The 8,281-nt window shown below is 41.4% G+C and overlaps 1 long non-coding RNA gene across 1 annotated transcript; it reads left to right on the top strand.

Annotated features, from left to right (window-relative positions):
* The first annotated feature begins 5,434 nt into the window (after window positions 1–5,434).
* LOC147155464 (uncharacterized) lies at window positions 5,435–7,847 on the top strand. The gene is made up of 3 exons (XR_015092300.1): window positions 5,435–5,836; window positions 5,914–5,957; window positions 6,043–7,847. It is a non-coding gene; the product is annotated as an uncharacterized LOC147155464 (long non-coding RNA).
* The last annotated feature ends 434 nt before the right edge of the window (window positions 7,848–8,281 follow it).

Here is an 8,281-nt window from a genome sequence, read left to right as displayed (position 1 = left end):
TTTAATTCCGACAGCTCTTCGGGAATGGGCGCCAGTGCCAAGTTATTTGCCACCGCCTGGGGTGGCATGCCACCTCTGAACAGATGGTTGTCACAGGTATGACAAATCCACTCCTGCACCCGTTCTTGAGGAACGGTACATGGGGCGGGGCAACTACAAGTGTGAACAAACTGGCCTGTCAAGCACGCAAGCGCCACATCAACATTTTTGGTGTATCTGGCTCGTTTGCAATGCTTTACTTGATTGGGGAAAAGCGCACGGTGGCACACTGTGCAGATATACGTCGGCCCATGCCGAACCCTTTCCCGGAAAGAAGCGATGGTGGCTTCCATTTCCGGATCTACGAGTGCCTGCTTCATTTCCGCAGAGACGTCTACTACACCGTTTGCCTGATCCTGCTCAATTTCCTGACACTGGGGAATGACGCGACTATATTTATTTTTGATTTTCACAGCACAATTTAACTTGTGGCGAATACGTTGCAGCGCGTTTGAATCACGCCTGTCCTTTCTTTTTTGTAAACAGCGCCTAATATGAGAAGGCCTGAAAGCCGAATCTTTTTAGTACCTCTCTCGCATGTAATTTTTCTGTTTACTTTGAAATGAAATGTCTCTCCTGTACCTCTCTCGAATGTAATTTTTCTGATGACTCTGAAAAGATATATCCTTTCTGTACCTCTCTTGCATGTACTTTTTGTGTTTACTTTGAAAAGAAATATCCTTTCTGTACCTCTCTTGCATATAATTTTTGTGTTTACTTTGAAAAGAAATATCCTTTCTGTACCTCTCTCGCAAGTAATGTTTCCGTTTACTTTGAAAAGAAAGGTCATTTCTGTATTTCTCTCCTACGTACCTTTTCATCAATATCTTCTGCTTTTGCTGAAAAGCAAGATTGTGTTGGTATTTGCCAATCAGATATTGCTGCCGTTTTGCCTTAAAAGCAGAATCACTGTTATATCTATTCTTTTGATAGAGCTTCTTTTTTTCCTTAAAGCAAGGATCACTGTGATATTTAGAATTAGATGACAGTTGTCGTTGGCACTTACGAATGTGTTGACGTTCCCTATACAAATGTTTTGCACGCTGACTTTTACTACATTTGGAAATATCTATATTAACATGCAGCAGTTTGAGTCCTTGCTGAGGTTCCGGAATATTTTGACTCTCATTAATTTGACTTGCTTGGCTATTTGGTTCAACATGTACCGCACTATGTAGCTCTTGATTTGGTACAATACCGATCACAATTTGTATCTCTTTAGTTGGGGAATCACCTAATTCAATTAGTAGCTCTTCATTTGCCTTTGATATGGTTGTAGTAGAATCCCGATGCGTGTTAATGGAACTGCCATCAATATGAAAAGAGACTGGCACAAACTCATAGGTTGCAAACCGGCTATGTCTTTCAAAAAGCTGACGCAAATGCTCAACCAAGCCACACAAGTGAGAAAAAGTCAACATAATTGCAGTTCCGTTTGGGTGTGGCAAGCCCACTTCAGATCTGGAATGTGAATCAAATAACCCAAAGTATCCTGATGTGTTACGGAATACTGCAAAACACTCTGGATTCACAATCAAGAAAGCAAGAGTGACATTTTGTGACAAGCACTCAAGCTGAGCTCCAAGAGACAATCCCAAGTCTCTTTGGGAATGACCGTCATCTATGACATAACCAACGCTGAGCTCATGCATCTGTACATTATAGACATTGGTGTCCGTCATGACTTGTTTTGGCATCTCCTCGACAGTCAAGTGATCATTCCCAAAGTTATGGTCCAAAATCAATTGCTGTTTAGCACCCACGTAAAGAGAGTCCCCGTGTTCAAGCACTCTGTCAAGTTCAAGCGAATTAAACTGCAACCCCTCAGCATGGAAGGCCAAGAAAGTGAGAGCCATACAAGTACACTGGTGGTTGCGAGAAAAACTTGAGTACCTTTCATCCATCTGTGAATGTGTGGCCCTCACGGATAGCGTGCGTTGAGGAAGTCCCACAGCAGGATCCTGAAATGATTGAAACCATTTTAATTATCTTAAATTCTAACTAATATAATTTTAAACATTTCATATGTTAATGGTTAATGTTGTGAGTATAAAAAAAATTACCTCAGTCCCAGGACGACGGGGCGATGATGGTCTGGAAGGAACCTCCGCAGGGGCTGGCCTTTCCTCTGGCTGAAACGACAAGCAAACAATAATTCTTTAACACACAGCACTTGTGTGAAGAGTCACTAATTTCTGTTTGTGATTTTAAGTAAGACTTCTCAGGGCTGATAAGAATGCAATGCAAACCTGGTGCTCTCTCCGTGTGCTCTTATGGGCTGGCCGCTGTCGTCTGTGCCCTGCGGTGGATGTCTATCAAGAAAGAGCAAAAAAAAAAAAGAAAAGAGAAATATATATATATATATTTTTGCTTTTACTGCGAAGCATTGTTACTACAAGAATGGACAATTAACTATACTTTTTTTTTTGTCATGAAGATAGATATGTAAACATAACGGGCAAACAAAATAGGAAAACTGAAATACCTTCTTGTCCTTTGGAACAACTGGGCAGTCCTCAGGGCTGGAAAGATGAGCTGGAGACAGCTTGTCCATCGCCTCCAACATGGGTGGGCTGAACCAGAGAGGGTTCAATGGGATGTTGCACTGTAAAAAACACAACAAAATAGAAATAGAGAAATAGAATTTTAACATGTGCCATGGTAAAAGGCTGAATGAATCCATGATCACCATCACAAACCTGGAGAGTGCCCATCCACCCAGTGGGCCCACAGGTGACCTCAGAGTCCACAACCGAGCTGCTCTGAAATGACTAGTGACATTATTGCAACACACACATTCATAAAATTTAAGGTTTTCAAAAACATGTTAGGAGGTTTTCAAAAACATGTTAGGCTTGCGTTTACCTCCATGGCCTTCCCGACGAGTGTCCAGTCAAAAGGGTTGGAAGGCTGAGGCGCAGTGACCTCACCCTTAACAACCACTTTTGGTCTGAACACTCGAGCTGGTGGCGAACGCTGAGGAGCAGCCGGTGCAGGTGGTGCAGTCCTCTCACTCCGCAGGTTGACGGCAGCCCACAGCAACCGCGCAAGCACCGGCATCCCATCGCTGTCACTGAGGTGTACCTTCCAGACATGATCAGAAAAAATATTATACATCTACAAACATACTTTTGATAGGAGGAGCACTAATAAAATGTTTGTTTGTTTTTTGCAGCAACTAATGTACTTACCCCGTCTCTACACCACAAGTGAAGATGTGACAGCGGGAAGTGGCCAGCAACAGATAGGTAGCGAATACCTACAGTAACAAAGGAAAAAACATTATTAGCTCAAGAGTCCTCCCCCCCGCTGAGACACCAATGAAATCAGATCAGGAGGTGACTTAAAGAAAAGTAGAACTTTGTGTGTGAAAACTATTTTCAACATGGAACGTACCCATAAGTGCTGCCACCCGGTTGTACTCCTGGCGAAGAAGGTCCTGCTGGTCCAGCTCGACGTTCAGACGAGGGGGGAAGTCCAGCACAACGACCTGCACAAAGTTTAAAACTGTAAAATATACATCTGGAGCAAGATGAACTTTCATTCATATTCCATCCTTCAATATTCATTAACTGTTTAACTACGGGAAAAGGCTGAAATGTATTTTAAACAGAACATATTTGACATATGCAAGTACATACTTGAAATTTAAATGTATGATCTATATGAAGGAAATGTGTGAACTTACGTTGGGCCAGCGGCTGCAGACGGTGTGCAAGAACTGGCCAAAGTCAGCCGCTGCCTCAGCGATGGGGCGGCCCAAGTTGTTGCTGGGAGCCAAAATGCAGACCACCTCGGGTGACCGAGGCAGAACAGCATTCAGCACCTCAGCACGCAACTCGGAGGCCCTGGCACCCGGGGTGGACATCACGGCAAACGAGAAACGTCCCTCCGGCATCTTCACAACCCCATCGGCAATGGCTCGCAGGTGGGAGTCACCAACAACCAGGACAAACTATTACAAAAGAAAAAAAAAAAGTAGTAATTGAAAAAAGGAAAGAGGTAATTTAAAAAAATAGACACAAATGAAGGTTGTTAATTTGTTATAAAGGCAGAGTTGATTATAAAACATACCGTGTTGTCCTGGTTCAGTGCTGGAATGACCAGTTTGTGCCTCCGCCCAGTCACAGCTGAAACTGGCCATTCCCGAACTCTGTGGCGCCAGCCAGTGCCTCTGCCTAAAATGATGCACACACAGAATACCATGTCAAGTCTCAACTTCAATTGCTGACAATGCACAGTACAAGTACATGTTCCACTTTGAGTGTATATGAACCTGCAAAATATTGGAATTGTTTAAAATAATCGATTGTAAAACTGCTGCAAAAGCAATTAAAATTATGACTGACCTGGTACCAGAGCCTTGGCACAAACAAGGGACACCTAAAACATAAAGCATAGACATTACACAATTGTAGGCATGTGCAGTCACCACAATGCAGAGTAAATAGCAAACATAGGTTAAATTAGTTTCAATTTAAATTGACCAGGTATTTTGTACATACAAGTGATGTTAATTCAGGCCAGGTTTATTAATGAAATTCTTAATCACAAAAGAGATTCAAGGACTTAACTGATACTTTTGTTTGTGTCTGAAATGCAGTCACAATTGCTCAATTTTGCTAGAATTTTCTGATCAAATACATGAGCAGAAAGGCAGCAGATTGTACCAGATTAGATTATAGTATAAAGGAAGTATATAGAAATATGTTTTTGACAAAACAATGACATACACTGTTTAGATAGACATGAAGTCTAAAACAAAACATTAGTTATTAAATATAACCGTCTTAGTTATTATTTACATCTGGTCTATGTAACTTAAAAGAAACCATGTGAAATATCTGTGTCCGGGCTAGGCACCTCACAAATTTGTGATCAATGTTAGTGAGTTTATTTTTGACATTAGTAAAAATTTTGAAATCTTGTAGAAAACAGACTTCATCACAATTAAATTCAGAATTAGTTTGACATGAATAAAGCAATGCACAAATATCGCTCAGTCATACACTCTATATTTGTCAAACTATGCCCTGGTGAAGACAATCTTGTGTTGAAACATGTTGGTAGTCCATTTTAAATAAAGGATTTTTTTTACATTACTAATGAGTGTCTTGAATACACAGACTGCTTTTAACTCTTTGACCGCCATAAACGTTATAAAACGTTTAGCATAAACCTAGGGATGGGCGCCGAGGACGTTAAAAGACGTCCCCTATGTTTTTTTGGTTTTTTTTGAAACGGGTGGAGGGAAGCCTTGGGCAGCTGTGCTGAAAATATCAAGCAGATCAAGTAAGTTTAATGACTCGTTTTGGCCTCTAGATGGCAGCGATGACTCTCCTTGCACTTTGGGTGTGCCGCCCACCGTGGGCGTCGGTATAAAAGGTGAGGCGGAGCTAGAGTGGAGTGGAGAGGATAATGGAGAAAGCAAAAAGCATGGAGGAAGAGAAAGCAAAAATGACGACCGGTGGAAAGCAGCTCACGCTTGATCGGTATTTTCAAAAAGAAACCAGTGCTAAATTGAATGTTGGTGGCGATGATGATGATGGCGACAACGAGGTTGATGCCGAAGTTGCGGCTTTGACGCGACGTCTTCGGCCACGTCTTAAAGCGACGCCGGTTAGCGATGCTAACGCCGGAAAACGTGGTGCACGTCCAAGTACTTCTGCAAACGCGGACGTTGATTCGGACGACGAAGAGTACCCCGAGTCGGATGGCTATTCTTCGGAGGAGTGGGTACAGTCGGATCTTCGAGAAAGTGATTCGGACAGCATTTCATCCGCAGAAGACTGTGAAGGTAAGCGCAAACTTGCTATGAGATACTTTTCCTGCACGCTGCTAGCACCTCGTGTAACGTGAATGTATAATTCATAGATCGTGCTCACAGCGACAACCTACAGTTTCCACGACAAAGAGAGGTATAAAAAACGTGTTTTCAATACACTGCAACAACAAAAGAAAACGGTCTTTCGATATGATTGTAATTGTATATATTTCTTTCAGCTGCAGCTCGTCGGGCTCAAGGTGACGCGTCTCACAGTGAGCAGAATAAAGGTAAAAAAAAAATGATTCTCCAACTCAGCACGAGTAAAATATTTGATGGTAAATGTCTTCTATAATTTCAACCAGTGGATCCAAGAAAAAAGGTAAACATATATATATATTGCTTCACACTGATCTAAAATAAATATTATATGATATTGAAATGTATATTTGCAGATCCCAAAAGTTCTGGCTGGCATGAAACAGGCTGGCAGCCAAACACATTCCTGTTTACTGAAACTCCAGGACCAAGGGGTGCCGCAGCAGAGCTAAATTCAACCCTGCCAGCTGACTTCCTGCAACTATTCATCTCAAACGAACTTCTCCAGCACATTGCTGATCAAACAAATTTATATGCACGTCAATCCATGCAGAAGCAGACTGAAAGTCTGCCACACTGCAGGAGTCGTGCTTGGAAGCCAGTGTCTGTATTAGAATTGAAAACATTTTTTGCACTCCAATTTCTTACTGGGTATATAAAAAAGCCCAGTATAGAAATGTATTGGACTCAGGATGAAATTGAAACCACACCATTTTTTTAGTCGCGCGATGCCTCGAAACCGCTTCCTGCTTATCTGGAGTTACCTACATTTTAACAATAATGAGAGACATAGTTCAGATGACAAATTATTTAAAATCCGTCCTGTGTTCAACCATATTGTAAATAAATTTAAAGAACTGTTCCAACCCGGTAGGAATGTATGTATTGATGAGGGAATGATGAATTTTCAGGGCCGTCTATCGTTTAAAGTTTACAACCCCCAAAAACCAATCAAATATGGAATTAAGTCATACATCCTGTGTGACTCCCAAACAGGATATTGTTTTAATATGCAACCTTATGTTGGTACTAGTTGTTCTCTGCCGGATACCGTGTTTAATTTGCTAGATCGTCTGCCAGGAAATGGGTACACGCTCTTTATGGACAATTTTTATAATTCAATTGGGTTGTGTGAACGTCTCCTGGCAGCACGTACAAATGTTTGTGGAACACTGAGAAAAAATAGGGGTGAACCAAATGAGATCACTTCTCTTACAAACACTGGCCTTGGGGTGGGGGGGGAATTGGTGAGACACAACACAAATGTTTTGGTTGTGGCATGGCAGGACAAGCGTTTGTTGAGGATGGTGACTACTTTTCACAAAGATGAAATGCGGACAGTTGATGTGTAGGCACTAAAAAAAAAAAAGAGTGCCTTTCCCGAAACCTGTATGTGTTTTGGACTACAATTCCACAATGAATGGCGTGGATAAGATGGATCAAAACATTTCTTATCACCCATTCACGAGGAAGACATTGAAATGGCACAAAAAATTTGTTGCCTATCTGTTTCAAATATGTTTGTTCAATGCCTTTATCCTGTACAAAGCTAAACATCCTGGCAAATGTCAGCATTTTTTGGAGTTTATCCAGCAGGTGGTGAGAGGGTGGCTCTTACCACAGGACCAGGAGGAGGACATTGCTACAAACATACAAACAGAAGGACATGAGGAAGCCAGACAGAACACCAGGTCACCGTATAACGATCCTGAAAGTCGACTTGATGGCAACATGGCAAAACACACACTGCAATACATACCTGCTACCCCCCGGAAAAAAAAGCCAGCAAGAAAGTGTAGGGTCTGCACTCAAAGGGGCATTCGCAGCGAAACAAATCTGTGGTGCAAATCCTGCTGCGTCCCCTTGCACCCAGGGCAATGTTACACTATATACCACACCAAAAAAAAACTTGTGTAGTTGAAACATCCACAGAATTGTAAATAGAAACACATACACACACCACACATGCACAGTTGCACAGTTGCACATGTTTGTTGTATTACACTGTTGAATGTTGAATGTAAATAAACTGTTATTTTGCTATCAAAAAAACACTTTTTCATTCTTGGTGGTAGTGTTTTATAGAAGTAAAGCACTATTTAGGTGTTTGTGGCATCATTCATGGACAAAAAGAAGTGTAAAATTCACTAGAATGCATGAAATAATATCGTTTCACTAAAAGCTTGATTTCTCCGTATTTTGGTCCAAAAAAGGCGAAATTGGGTGAAACTAACCATTTTCTATTGTTGATTACTAAAGAACGGAATAAGATAGAAACAAACTTTTTTTTTCTGATGATGCACAAATATCGCTCAGTCATACACTCTATATTTGTCAAACTATGCCCTGGTGAAGACAATCTTGTGTTGAAACATGTTG

Source organism: Leptonotus elevatus, chromosome 22 (genome assembly GCF_054856555.1).
Source record: "Leptonotus elevatus isolate MCC_2025b chromosome 22, RoL_Lele_1.0, whole genome shotgun sequence".
NCBI lineage: Eukaryota > Metazoa > Chordata > Actinopteri > Syngnathiformes > Syngnathidae > Leptonotus > Leptonotus elevatus.
This window is presented reverse-complemented; position numbering and strand designations above follow the sequence as displayed.